General features: G+C 39.9%; 1 protein-coding gene across 1 annotated transcript in view; it reads right to left on the bottom strand.

The window, feature by feature from the left end:
• LOC111218237 (calcitonin gene-related peptide type 1 receptor) overlaps nucleotides 1-14170 on the bottom strand; it is a 29286-nt gene that overhangs the window by 11693 nt on the left and 3423 nt on the right. The gene's annotated exons all lie outside the window — the stretch shown is intronic.

Genomic DNA, 14170 nt, shown 5'->3' with positions numbered 1-14170 from the left:
GTAAAAGTAATATATTCAATTAAAGTGACCGTCAGTGTATGATTTTACTAATCTAAACTAACAAAATCCCATCGATCTAAGAACTTTCCATTTCCCTGATAAAAGTCATTTGAGCACAGCTGAGACCCATGACCTCACTGCTGCTGTGCGTTTTGGGAGCCATATCTCCTTTGCACTCTTCCACAAATTCTCAGATGTGACAGCACTTTTGAAATTATCTTTTTTTTTTTAAAGTGACATTGGTTTCTCATCAAAGCAGAATCCCAGAAAGTTGTTTGCGGCAAAGCTGCGGGCCACTGCGATTTCGCGGCACGGCTGCTGCATAGCAGATGAGACAAAATTCAAATGGAGACACATCCCTCAGGTTGTACAAATCTGCTTTTCAAGACAGTGGCAGCGCTAATGCTCAGGTGGCTTTAGTTTAAGCATGTCTGCTACCTCTAATGTTTCATTATCAAAGAGGCTCTGTGTGATGCTAATAGTCATGCCCATGTGTTATTTTTTCCATAAATGTATTTCAGCATGAGCCAAGAGTTCCGCACTGGCACCCAGTGATAGGAAATCACCAGGCTAAGTTCATGTGGCAGCGTTGCTTTCGGCGTGAAACTGTAACAGGCAGCTGAGGAATAAAAAGAATCAGCAGGGATGAGAGAGACAAAGAGAGAACCTGAACCCAGGATGACACACGGCTCGCAGGAGTGAGTTACATCTCATTCAAAAGTGAAATTTAATAACGTCTTTCATACCCCAAAGGAACTAGGTCATTACTTGGATTTGCAACATCTGAAGTCTAATTAAATGTGGTGGAATGGAACAGCTAAACCAACACTGCAACAGGGAGATAGGAAAATGAATCTACGAGGCAAATATTTACAAAATGCAGGAACTTCAACTTTACCTACACAAGTATTTATTTTCTATCACTAATGATAAATTGACAAGTAAGAAGATGTAGTGTTTTAGGGCTCGTAATTTTGAACCACAGGATTTTATTCTCATACTTCACGAGATCTTTTTTTTTTTTTTTTTCCCTACTACAGGTGCCTACTGTTCATTGCAGTTAGCACGAAACAGGGTTATTCTTTAACAGCATGTGACAGCTCAGAATATGAATCTGCTGAGAGAAAGTGAAGAGAAATATGAGGAGCAAAAACAGAGGAGCTGCTGATTATGCTGCAGATCGACCAGTGTCCCATTCAATCAATCAACAATGAAACCACAAAATCCTTTTTTGTGCTGCGAGTGGGATTTTTTTTTTTAACGAATGGGTTTCTGGGGGAAATCCTCGCAGGGAATTTGAAAACAATTCAGAGTAACTCAGACTTCATGAGGAGATCAACATGAAGGTCTGTCTTTGTGCCATAAACTACATGAAGTGAAAGTTCTAAGGTTATACATTGAAAATGTGGAATATGGCAAGAAAGAAAGCGCGCCTTCAGCTCAGAGTGCAGAATTGGCTTGTTACATCTATGTCAAACATGATAATGTAACAAGTGTGAAAGGGGGGGACACATGCTGTCCATTCATGGTTTAGGACACAAACAACATATTTCTCAATAACTGCAAGAGCTATGTCTACCTCTAAGAGTTAAACTGGTTTCCAGCAAGTTGCTTTTTTTCTGAAAGGTCCCATACTTTACCCTTTTCCTGTGTTTTATTTGAAGTGTTGATCCATAAGAAGATATATTTGTGGATACATTCGTGCTTTATAATCAAAAAACACATGGACATCTACCTTTGGACCAAATGGGACATTTAATACTGAAAATGTCCATATATAGGTTATCATGATATTGTGGTGATGTTCTTTCTACCCTCATGATGTGTTGATGTGCACCTGTCCTCCACTGCTTGTAAACCTGGAAACATGTTCATAACATTTTTTGTAATTGGATTTTAATGGATTTGAAGCTGCTTCAATTTCGCTGAAAGCTTGAAAACAAATGAGCCTCCGAATAAAGGAGGAGGTAAAGCAGGGGGTCATCAGTCTGTACATCACTGAGGGATTTGACCCGTTTGGTTCCCACCAGCCTCCCTGCAGCTCAGTCTCCAGAGCAACTGGCCTCGTGCCTCCACAAGTCTGTTCTGAGTTAAGCAGCATTACACTGGGGAGAGGAAGGGAGGGGGGGAGGGGCTTACTGAAAGTGGGGACTGTAAAACATTATGATGATGTGCAAATTAGAAACAGCCAGGAAAAGATCAGCTGCTCTGTCACACGTGCATGAATGCAAACACACTACAATGCACACACACACACACACACACACACACACACGCGCACGCGCAAACACACAGCGCTCTACTTTGCCAAGTTCCCCGGGTGTTTCTTGGCAAGAGTTGTGCTTCATACATTAGCATTGCGATACAGAGGATATAGCTTGTGAGATGGCAGAGAACAGACGGTAAAGAATGCTTTCCCAGTTGCTGCTTGAACGCTGCCTATAGCCACAGTAGTTGAGATTTGTCTCTCATCCTGTTTTCTTTGGCTGCTGCTTCTCTTTTAGTGGCCATACATTGCAATTTAACAAATCCTAAAGGTGGTCAACAAATGACCATGACCATTCCCTTCTGAATAGAATCCATTTGTCATGGTGGGAATTTCCAGTAAGACATTTTGTTCGTTTCTGACACAAATAATCTATTTATGATGGAGAAACAACACTATGTTTTGAGCAGTTAATGTTGCTGACAAGTGGCAAACAACTCAACACATGCTGTAGCTTAACTGTGATTGGTATTGTGTTGGTATTCCACAGCCAAAACAGAAGAGCATGGTCAACACCAGACAGCCCGATTTTGAATGGCATAGCCTTGGGTAATAAGTGACATGAAAGGATGAAGAATGGTTGGGGCGTAAAAGTCTTTTGTCATTTCTAATTCAAAACAAATGACAGTACACAGAGTATAAGGTTTTAATTCTGCGGGTCCCAAACCAAACCTGTCTGCGTCTAATAGCAAGTTATGTTCACTGGTACTGGGAAGTCCGGGCCTAACCTTAGGCTAGGGTTGTCACCACACTAGAATTTCAAACTCGATACCGATAGCCAGGAAAATACTAGATACCATTTTCGATACCACAAAATATGAACAATACAAACAATAACATTAATGACAACACTATTTTAGCTTGAGGTAGTGCAAAAAAACACAAAAAAACAATAGTAACCTTATTGTAAGTTGTATATATATATGATATGCAAATGTATTCAGCTACAGCCCTGTTTATTTTCTGTGCTTCTGGTCACCATATTTTAGTTGCTGATCAAATAGAGTTGGTTGGGCACACTGCTGCTGATTCTGTCTAGTTTCTGGTCGACTTTTCTCAGCTTCAATCTGGGACTTTAAGAGAAATATAACACTTTTCATACACAAATCATTGTGTTATCCTGTTAAATGAACACCGTCTTACAGATGGGCAGGACTGATAATATTTGCTGCCTAGCTCCGACATTAACGTTGTTCGTTTAATTATTAGCCATAGCTACTAGCTTAATGATAACTTTGCAGATGTCTAATGTGGCTATCAGATAATTGCCAGAGACAAAGTTATAAACCTGTTGCTCCTATAATGCAAAACCAATGAGAAATAATCTGTTGCTTTTATTGTTTGCAGCTTCCTGAAAATGTTGCCAAAATCCTCTGCTGCCCTGTCCTGGGTGGCTGCAGAACAATTTGAAAATCTATGGGAAGGACACATATGTTCTATTCTACAGTAGTCTGAGGTCAAAGAACTATTTGTGTTTCTTTGGTTGTCTATCATGTGAAAATTCATCAATTTGGTAATAGCTACAGCAGCACAGATCACACCAAAACATAAGCCACACTTTGTTTCCCCTACCACTACACAGATCAGGACATGATGGCTGCAAAACAGATGAAGAAAAAAGAAAGAATAGATAAATGAATAGATAGATTATATACTTCCTAAATAGATTAAACAGATATTTTTCTTGCTAAATGCAGTTCAAAGCTAAGAGACCAAGCTCCACAGATGCACAACACTTGATTATAGACTTGTTTGGGTCAACTTAAACCAACCGCAGACCGGTGCACACTGTGGGTGGTCCGCTATTATCTGTAGTACCTAAGAGTGTTCCACACAAGTGGTTAGTCATGTACACTTTGCACAAGAGCTGACATCACCTATTACATCCGCCAGCATACACAACGATACCCAGAAAAACAGCCTATGCATAACAGCTGTTGTCTTCTCAGGGCAGTGCCAGAGCTCGGCCTGTACTTATCAACTCCCACTGTCCCTGCAGATATGTTGTGCGGTGCTGTAAAGATCCTTTTGCCCTCTACAGGATGTTTGGCGCCCCATACCACAACTTCCACTCAGTGGCATTCGGAGGTCCATTAGGCTGGTGAGAGCCTACAACATCATTACTGCTTTGATCTATAGCAGAGTACAGACTTAACTGGAGAGGGGAGAAGCCTCAAGAACTGATGAAGTCTCGCACAAGCACAACAATCAATATGTGAACCATGTGCTGGTTTTGCACTGACTGCCTGTTAAAACTCATGTTCATGTTCTACTGCATAGGGGCAAAGTGACCCCACCTCTTAAAAGAGGTATTAAACTATGTATTAAAGATTTTATATATGCATGGTCCATATTCTTGTAATAGTGGCAGTGCACTCGAGCAAATGAACTAAAGACTTGAGGAACCCTTTGCCAAGTTCCCCAGCTGTTCCTTGGCAGGAGAACCCCAAGTCCCCCCTTTTTTTTTTTATTTCAGTGCAAATACTAAGCAAAATATCCCCATTCAGTAAAAGCTAAGGCGAGCTCAGATGATAGTGCTCTTTCTGATGCATCAAGGAGCATCTGGTGAGGGGGCAAAAATAAATACCGTGCTGCTGCACAGCAATGTTTGAATGATTGTGTTATTAGAAAGCCAAACACGAAAATGGTCACCGGGGTAGACTGGTAAATATCTTTTGTTTGCTATGTTTGCTAGACATGAAACAAGAAAATTCCCAGCACGGGAAACAGCACAGTTGTGCCTTCTGGATTGGATTCCTAATGACTCATTTAGGTAAACAGTAGGAGACAGGGAACCTCTGGTGCAGGGTCGTGTCAGATTTATAGTATATAAGAATATAAATGGAGCCTATAGCATTTTCAAAACTATTTGTATCTGGATTCCTTTATGAAGATATACAAAGAACTATTTTGAGTCGGGCTGTAACTTTTTCAAAACATCACCTTTAAATGAATTCAAACTAATTTGAATTTGCTTGAATTAATTCAAACTCAACGTACGTACTCTAATTCTAAACAGCGTTGTAAAATTGACACTGCTGGATTCATTAGCGAAGATGCTGCCTCACTTGAATTACAACCTGTTGTTACTTTGAGGCACCAAACAGCCTTAAATTCGCCCACGATTTCTCAATTTACAGTGTCAAATCAGAAATGCTTTGTCTCAATACTCGTGAGATGGTGTGGTGACACAATTATCCGTTCAGCATGGCTCGCTAGTCACCTGGATTTAGCGTTAGCAAATAGAGCAAGATTAGCCTAGTTTATTGAAAGGGCACTTCCATTTTTTTTCCTGTTGAAAGGTTTTATGGAGAGTTTTTCCACGTCTGATTCGAGGGTCTAAGGACAGACAGTGCCATAATGTTGGACAGATTGTTTAGCTCCTTGAGGCCAATTTGAATAAATAAAAATTGACTGGACTTGATTTAACGCCCCACTCTGGCAGCCACAGCCTAGTACACTTAAAGACTAAGAATTCTGAATTCCGGTAGAGGATCAAATATCTTTTTTCTTTTCCTCACAGTTACAACTAACAGAGCCAGACCAGTAATCAGCTTATATTATCTTATTGCAGACACAGTACATTGATATTGTTGTATATGTCAGCTGATAAATGATGAGAAACTGCAGTACAGAAAGCCAAATTAAGTCGCAGGTAATTTATAAACATTGTCACCATTACATAGTTTATTTTTTGATTGTTTTGTTTTGTTTTTTTAGTTAATTTTTCACCTGTGAAATGTTCAGGACATTATGCATCCTGGTCACTAAGAAAAGAAAAGAAAAGAAAAGAAAAGAAAAGAAAGAAGTGTCTTATTTATTTATTTTATTATATTATATTTCATTTTTCTAAACTCCCAAACATCAATATCAATAGCATTGGCCTCAGAAATGCAGTATGAGTTGGGCTATACCAAGTAGTAACAGCAGATAACAGAGTAGTTCAATGGCTGGGAAACTGTCCAGTACCTGAGGTTGAGAGATTGTGAATGAACGTTATCTTGGCAAGTTCAACTGGAGCATGGGTCACCATCTAACCAGGGCCACGCGATATATCTTTAATGAAGCTGCTACGAGATGTTACATAACGACTCGGGAAAAAAAAAAAACGCATTTTCCTATGTAAGAAAAAACTGTGATCAGCTGGATAAAATGTGCTGATTTAAGCATTTACACCACCCCTTTGGCAGCATCACAACACACTATGCTCCCACTGAGATATTTCAACATACTCTGTATATGTGTGCTGCGTCCCATCAGATGAATTTCTAAGTGCTAGTTCTTGAAATTCACTCTCAACCTCATGCTGGAAACGGAGAGGCAGTCTCCTAACCTCAGAAAAACACAGGCTGTGATAAGTATAGGATCAAATGTGACCCTTACTAACACCAGTCCACTCTTCCTCAGCGTACTCAGTAACATTACATGTTTCATTAGACACTGACAAGCCCAGTTTCGCTTTTCATGCAGCACGTGCAACACGTGGCCCAGGTCCATGTCCTTTTTGAGCTAAGCTTCTGATACCTTAACATCAAACATGTTTGTTGTGAAACAGCTTGAGGAGTGCAGGTGTTAGTGCAGCACATCACTCCACACTAATGAGCAACATGATCCCCTGCATCCAGCTCAACTGTCTGTGCATACATATGTTTTATTAAAGAAAAAAAAAGATCTACCTGTGTATCATCTTTTATTTAACAAAAATAAATGAAAATTGATGTTGATTCTGACCGGAAAGTGTGGACAGTTAATGATTAGTTTCAGCCTGGTTTCCCACTGTTTTCTGTCATTTTTCATATTATTGAGCAAAATAAGAGTTGGTGATTGAACCATATAATTACAAATCAATGAAAAAGGAAATTCTAAACAAAAAATAATTGGCTGTCTCCCCCCTCTGAAATTTTCTTATCGTAAAAAGCAAGACCAAAATAACATTTGGAAAGTCTTTCCCCTGATACTGAACAAAAATGTTTCAATTGGAGGTTAAACATCTCTGTCAGTGATGTTAGCGAGCTCAGGACGTGAGAGAAAGTCCTCATGTGAGCCTTCAAGTTGCCAAGGGCATCGCCAGATGTCAGGAAAAACAATAACAATCCGACACAGATGTGGAGGAGGAGTTGGCTTTGTTGCATGAAAAGACCTCCTCAGCTCTCGGTCCACCCGCCCTGACTGATGCAATGTTCTTTGCATTAACATGGCAACAGGGAGGCTGTCTTCCAGTGGTGTTGCAGCGCACAGATGCCTGAGTATTCATGTCATTGCACTTACGCCCTCATCGCCATCATGCCAACGTAGTCTGGGCAAGCACACGGTTCTACTTACAACTGTAGCGCTGAGGAGAAGAAAACACTACGGTCTAATACTAATGTAGCTGATGAGGAAATGAAGAAAAGAGAGGTTCAAACTGGTGCTAAATATTGTTATTATAAATGAAGTCTGATGGGAGAGATACAGCAAGTCTCGATGGTCATTCAAAGCCTTGAGGCTGTATGGTCAAAGGACAGATGACGCAACCAAGTATCCAGAGGAATTATAAATACTGAAAGACTCTGTCGCACACCATCTTCGTCTAGATCCAAGCCTTAGTACCAAAGCAGAATACTGCGAGTCCTTTTCAAAGTGAGGCGGAGAGTAAGTGTGTGGTCGATGGACATGTAGTGCATCATGTGGATTTCTTATACCTTCAAAGACCAACCATTAATATGAACTTTACTTTTTAACAGCACCCAGTCTGACCGTGACTCCCCAACCTTGATCAAACCTTAATCATTCTCCAGCTGTAAACATGTTTATTTCTGCTGTAAAGTTGGACATTTGAACATGGAAGTCTATGAGGATTTACTCGCTTTTGGAGTAAGCCTCAAGCGGCGATTCGAACTGCAGTTTTTGGTACTTCCATGTTGGCTTCATTTTCCAGCCCCGGAGGTTGATGCTTGGATATGAGTCATGATTTCAGTTGGAATGATTGTTTTTGCATTTCATTTTCACTGAAGAAAAATCTAAAAATGATGATGATAATGTGATTTATTTTGGGGTTTTGTACCAAACAAGCATGTTCCTTTACGTGTGGAGAGTATGATTTATAGGCCGGGGCGTCTCTGCTGCACCACAATGCTTCATTTATAGTATGTTGTGACACAATTTACCTTTATCCAAAAAAAATTGCAGCTCCTGCGATTTGGATATTGCACTTTGGCACATTGCAATTTCAATAACATTTTATTTACATGTTCAGCTCTAATCTGCCTATTTTCACATTCCACAGACACAGAGCATCTTTGGCATTCATTCATTCAGAGTGTGTGTTTTTGTCTGCATTACAAATCCAATTCTAATATTCACTCTCCTTTTGATTCAAAGGACTCTGGATGTTTTGTGACTCATGTACCAACTGAAGAGTTCAGACACTGAATATTTGGTATCATTGGGACCTTATTAGCTGCTCATGGTCTCAGACTAACTCCTGAGAAAAATATCTGTGTCTTTAGCAGCTAAATACACCATTATGTTCACTAGCCACTTGCTAACTTTGTCTGCTGTTTGGTGCTAATGAGCAGGTGTTCACAGCACAGTTTGGCGACAACTACCTATGGCTTTCATCACTACCGGCGACACCATTAACTTGACACATAGTCAGTGATCCATTGTCAGTATAAAAATATTGATTATTGCAGCTTTAAAATTTGTCACATTTTAACACATTTCAATTGATCTGAATCTGTTTCTGCCAAACTGTTACTAAGTCTCTTGTATTTCACTGATTCATATCATTCAGTTAGTATTTTGGCAGCTGTGTACAGTGAGAGATTAGTCCATGGAGAGTTCCTGCCAAGTTTGGTAGCAATTAGGGCAACACTGTATAAGAAAAGAAAGGTGTTGCTGAAACCCATCACGGAGGAATTGGGCGCTCCAAATAGTTGGCTCTAAAAAGTGTGTGGTTTCACATCCTCATTAACACATAACAAGATGAGTGAAAAATATGATCAAACTGCGATTTGAAGCATCCATTAAAAAAAAAAAAACGGTAACACAGGTGAAGAAAAAGATCTGACAGGTTAATTTGAGTTTTCAAAACACCACAAAGCAGCTAATAAATGTCCAAATGATGCCAAGTATTCAATGTCTGAACTCTTCCGTTGGTACATGAGTCACAAAAAAATCCAGAGTTACTTCACGTAGCCATGGGAACAGTTTGAAAAACTGCCAAACAGCAGCATTATCAAAGAGGAACAGTGGGCAGCAGTCACAGCTCACAGATAGAGAGATGTTATTGTATCAGGATGACTGCTTAGCATCAGAAAACTCTGTCCTCAACACTGAACCCAGTGTTTAGTTAACACATGCAGCGAGTATTGTTGGTTCATCAATCTTCCCTCATCCAGACGGCTAATCAAAAGGAACCACTGAAGACAAATTATGGCTCATTCTATCTTGTTTTCTCTGTTTTCTCCTGTCACCTTCCAGCTTTCAAAGACTAGCTACAAGAGTAAAAATCTGCTTACACATTGATCTGTCAGAGTTAACGATATCATTGAATATATGCATCACAAACTTTTACCTTTACTTTTAATAATATAAACGTTACTTTATAAGTGACTTTAGCTGATAATACTTTTACTTCAGTGATATTTTGAATGTAGGGCTTGTGCTAATGAGGTAGTTTGTACTTTTACTTACTTTACTTTTACTTCCGACCAAAAGTATGTAACTTATTAACACCATATATTAAGTTGTTTTATCTATACAAAACCGAAAATTATTATTGGCCAAAGCCTTGCACAGAACTCTTGACTCTCACAAACTTGATGATGTTTTAACACTTTGTTTTGTCTGAATGAAATAAATGAAGTGTAACATTAGTGAGCTTTAGAGGCTCTGGTAGGTGGATTATGTTACTTTACCTTTAGACAGAGCCAGGCTAGATGTCACCCCCTGTCAGTCTTAGTGCTGTGCTAAGCTAACTGCCTCCTGGCTGTAGCATGATAATTACATATTTAAGTACAGACGGGTGAATCAATGCGGTATCTTTTCATCTCACTTGAATATGCATATTCCCCAACATATCAAACTGCCGTTAGTTGCTGGGAAGATAACGTTACATCTCCCCCTTGAATATGAAGTGACATTGTACCATGCCATCATTATTTAAACATCACACATAGGAAAGACATCGCACACATCCCGGCTGTCTTCAGATCTAAAAGGTATCACCGGAGAAAATGATCCCAGTCCAGAGGCCTGGAGTCCAAGGAAAGAAATAGCACAAATACATAGTTAAAAATAAACCAGGCTCCATCGCGCGTTGCACCTGCATAGCTGCTAGTAATTATTCCTTTTCTTTAGTGTAAATGTTCGGATGTAGCTCGAGGGCTTCTGGGTTGTGTTTAAAATAGTCTAGCCTGCTGAGCATGTGCTCAGTGTTTAACCTGAGGCATACAGTACAGTCTGGTGGGAAAGAGCGGCTAATTCTACCAATTCTTTCCACTACATAGAGCCACATTTTCACAGGTCACTAGAGTTTCTTTGTCAAGTGTTTTAAGTGCACTGACAGGCTGGAAGCTTTACACAATAGCTTAAGCCTTCTCAGCAGGGTTTTTTTTTTTTTTTCACTCTCTGTGTGATATTTATGCATCATATACTGGCTGTTGCTTTTCACAGATTTTCGTCTCACGGCTGTGTTTGTTGCAGCGATTAGCAGTCATTAAACTGGCGTACAGCCGGAAGGGGATTTTCAGGCCAAAAACTTTTAAGAGTTTAAATGGGTGTTTACATGTCCTGTCTGGTTTTATTTGGGGAGAGGAAAATGGTTGTTCATATCTCTGAATTTCATCAACGATACTTCAGCTCAATTACTAGCTCTTTTCTCTTCCGGCTGTGCGTGCAAACATTAGAAACCCGCAAAGATGGCCTTTGGGAGAGCTCTCTGCGAGTTAGTCAAGAACCATTCACTAATCCTCCCTGTTGCCCAGTGTCGTTCATCCATCTGAACAACACCAAAGCTCCATGTCACACTCACATTCTGCGTCAGTAAAAGGGACTCTCCAATTCCCAAGGTGAGATGTGTGACATACTTTGCTACAGACACTGATCACAAACAAAAAATTTACATGGAAGAGGGGTGAGGTTGTAAGACAGTTGTAATTGTTTCACTTATGCATTACATCATTACTGTTTTGGTAGAATGTTATAATGAAATGAAATTTAAAAAATGCATTAAATGTATACAATATATAGGTGAAAGGGGATTTGAAAAGCTTTATCCCACTGTCTGATTTCATTATTACATCTCTTTTAGAATTTATTGCAGTCTGAGAACATCAGCAGTGACCACAGGGCCTTCCAGGACTGGTGTCTGTGGTTCCCTAGCGGTATTGCCACGACAGAAATAACCCTGGAGCTCGGTCAAATTCACAGCTGTTTTAAGATGGCTCAAAGGAAGCCAAGGAAAATCCTCCATGTGCCTGCTGTGGGCCCTAGACTTGACCTCCAAGGGAGGCATTCACGTCACTACTAGCGAGCTCAAGTTGCTCTGTATGCCATGGGTTTGTGTTACAAAAACATTTAACTGCTTACATGTGTGAGCTACTATGAAAATAAAGTATAAGGATCAGAAATATCAGGGGTTGAAAACAACCACCAGTGCCAACATACAACAGCAGCAGGGCTGTAAATCAATTAGTTAAATTATTGATCTGCCGATTATTTTCTCTGTGAATTGTTTAGTCTTCTAACTGTTGAAAAAAAAAATCACAACTTCTCAGAGGCTATGGTGACATTTTCAATTGGCTGGTTTTGCACAACTGATAGAGAAAACTGTCATATTTGAGAAACCAGAAGATGTATGGCATTTTTGCTTGAAAATGAAAAAAATAATTGAAATTATTTATAATTGCTGTTTAATTTGCTATTGTTTGGCCATTAATAATTCCACTAATCGTTAAAGCTCTAAATAGCAGCCATAACACACATGCCACCACTCACTTTAGCCAACAGAACAGTGCTGAATGTAAGGTGGGATTATAGCTAAGAATATAAAACAGCTTCTTATTTCATGAACAGGCACAAACAGCGACTTAAAGAGGAGAATGGGGTCACCAATGTATGAAAAAAATTATCACTATTAGGGGAAACTGAAGTCATATGGTAAATGGACTGCATTTGTGTAGCGCTTTTCTAGGCTTATGGACCACTCCAGCTTTACACTACACACAATCACCCATTCACACACACATTCATACAGTGGCTTACTATACCACACGCACACTTTCACACACCGATGTTACACCGGGGTAATTTGGGCCGTTTTTGACCAAGGACATTTCAACATGTGGACTGGAAGAATCAGGAATCAGGAACCTTTTAACCAGTTAGCAGACGGCACCACTCTACCTCCGGAGCCATTTATGGTCATACTGAAATCCCGATCAGAAATTACCCTTTTGAAATTAAAGTCAAAATTGTGTGATGTTTCTAAATTTACTGCTAATAGTTTTTATTACTAGCATTACTAAAAAGGGAGACAACAGGCCCACGGGTAAACAGAAATGCTCCTCTTCTGTCTGCAGCTGGAGGGGGCGTGTCAGTGTCAGTGTCCATGGACAGCAGCCAGCACGTTGAGCACCAGCAAGGGAGCAATATGAAAGTTAAGTGACTTACACAGTGGCCTATATGTCAACTACTGATCTTAGCAGTTAGCGGTGCACTTTCTCCCAGAAGGATGTTTATTATGGTTAAAGGGGTTGAGGTCAAGGACCAACTGACATGACATGATTATGTTTAAGTTACATAAGAATGAGACATTAGCAGGAAAGCTAATACGGTTTGTTCAACGCCTGCGGTCCTCGTGTTGTGTAGTCGGCCCATGATAGAACGTTTTCAAATGGAAACAGCAGAAAAACAAACAAAAACACACACACACAACAACAACAACAACATACATTTATACATTTCTATCCTTAGGCTTTTTGTCGGAGGAGAGCACAAAAAAACAGGCTATTTGATTTCAGTTGGACTTTAAAAAATAGAGGGTCCAAATTAATTTGGCCTTCTATTTCCTTCTACAGTGCAAAATATCATACAACAAAAAATATTTAGCTAGCAAAATTAAGCTAGACATTATGTGTTGCAGGTGTTGCCTGTCAAAGGGCAAATACAACCTTCTGGTTTAATAAAAATAATCAAAGGCCCTCCAGCCAGTCAAAGTAGAGTATTCATACAGGTCACGCTGCGAGCTGTGATAATGGCCACTATTAAGAACATGGACAATAATACACTGTGTTTTTTTTAAAAAAAGAAGGGAACTAAGCAATTTGGGACTTTTATTAACCTTGGAAACCAATTAACTGCACTAATATGAAGAGGATTTTTGGCACAGCTTACGGCAGCCTGGGTTTGACAATAATAATAGTCACATTTTCACACTAGAGTAAGTTGGCTAATTGGAGATCCAACAGAAATGTCTGCAGCGGACATTTGCTCATAGCAGCAGAAAATGCAGAGTGGGAGATGGGTCCAAAGCGGTGTGCGCTGGCTGGAGAGAGGGAGCTGTTCAAACCCAGAGTTCTCTGCACTTACTGTAACAAATGATTCATTAATGCACTGCTCTATAAAATCCCAGAGAGTAGAGTATGGTAATTGTGTGTAATGGGACAGTAAGACCTTAGACTGCAAAATGACCGGGGTTCAATACTCCTCTGTGAGTAACAATTACACAGTACTGCGTGTTCACCTTTGGAAGACAAACAGACACACACACACACACACACACACACACACAGAGGTTCCCAGGGACTACTTCCTCTACTTCAAATGCCAGAAGCCCCCTCCCACACAGTAAATCAGGAAGCCTGTGTCACTGACGGTTTGTTTAGCTCACACAAACATGGAACACCCTTAGAAACCACT

The sequence above is a fragment of the Seriola dumerili genome, unplaced genomic scaffold, assembly GCF_002260705.1.
Source record: "Seriola dumerili isolate Sdu_G_001 unplaced genomic scaffold, Sdu_1.0 BDQW01000052.1, whole genome shotgun sequence".
NCBI classification, from domain to species: Eukaryota; Metazoa; Chordata; class Actinopteri; order Carangiformes; family Carangidae; genus Seriola; species Seriola dumerili.
The sequence above is the reverse complement of the archived record's forward strand: the minus strand, read 5'-3'. Positions and strand labels throughout refer to the sequence as shown.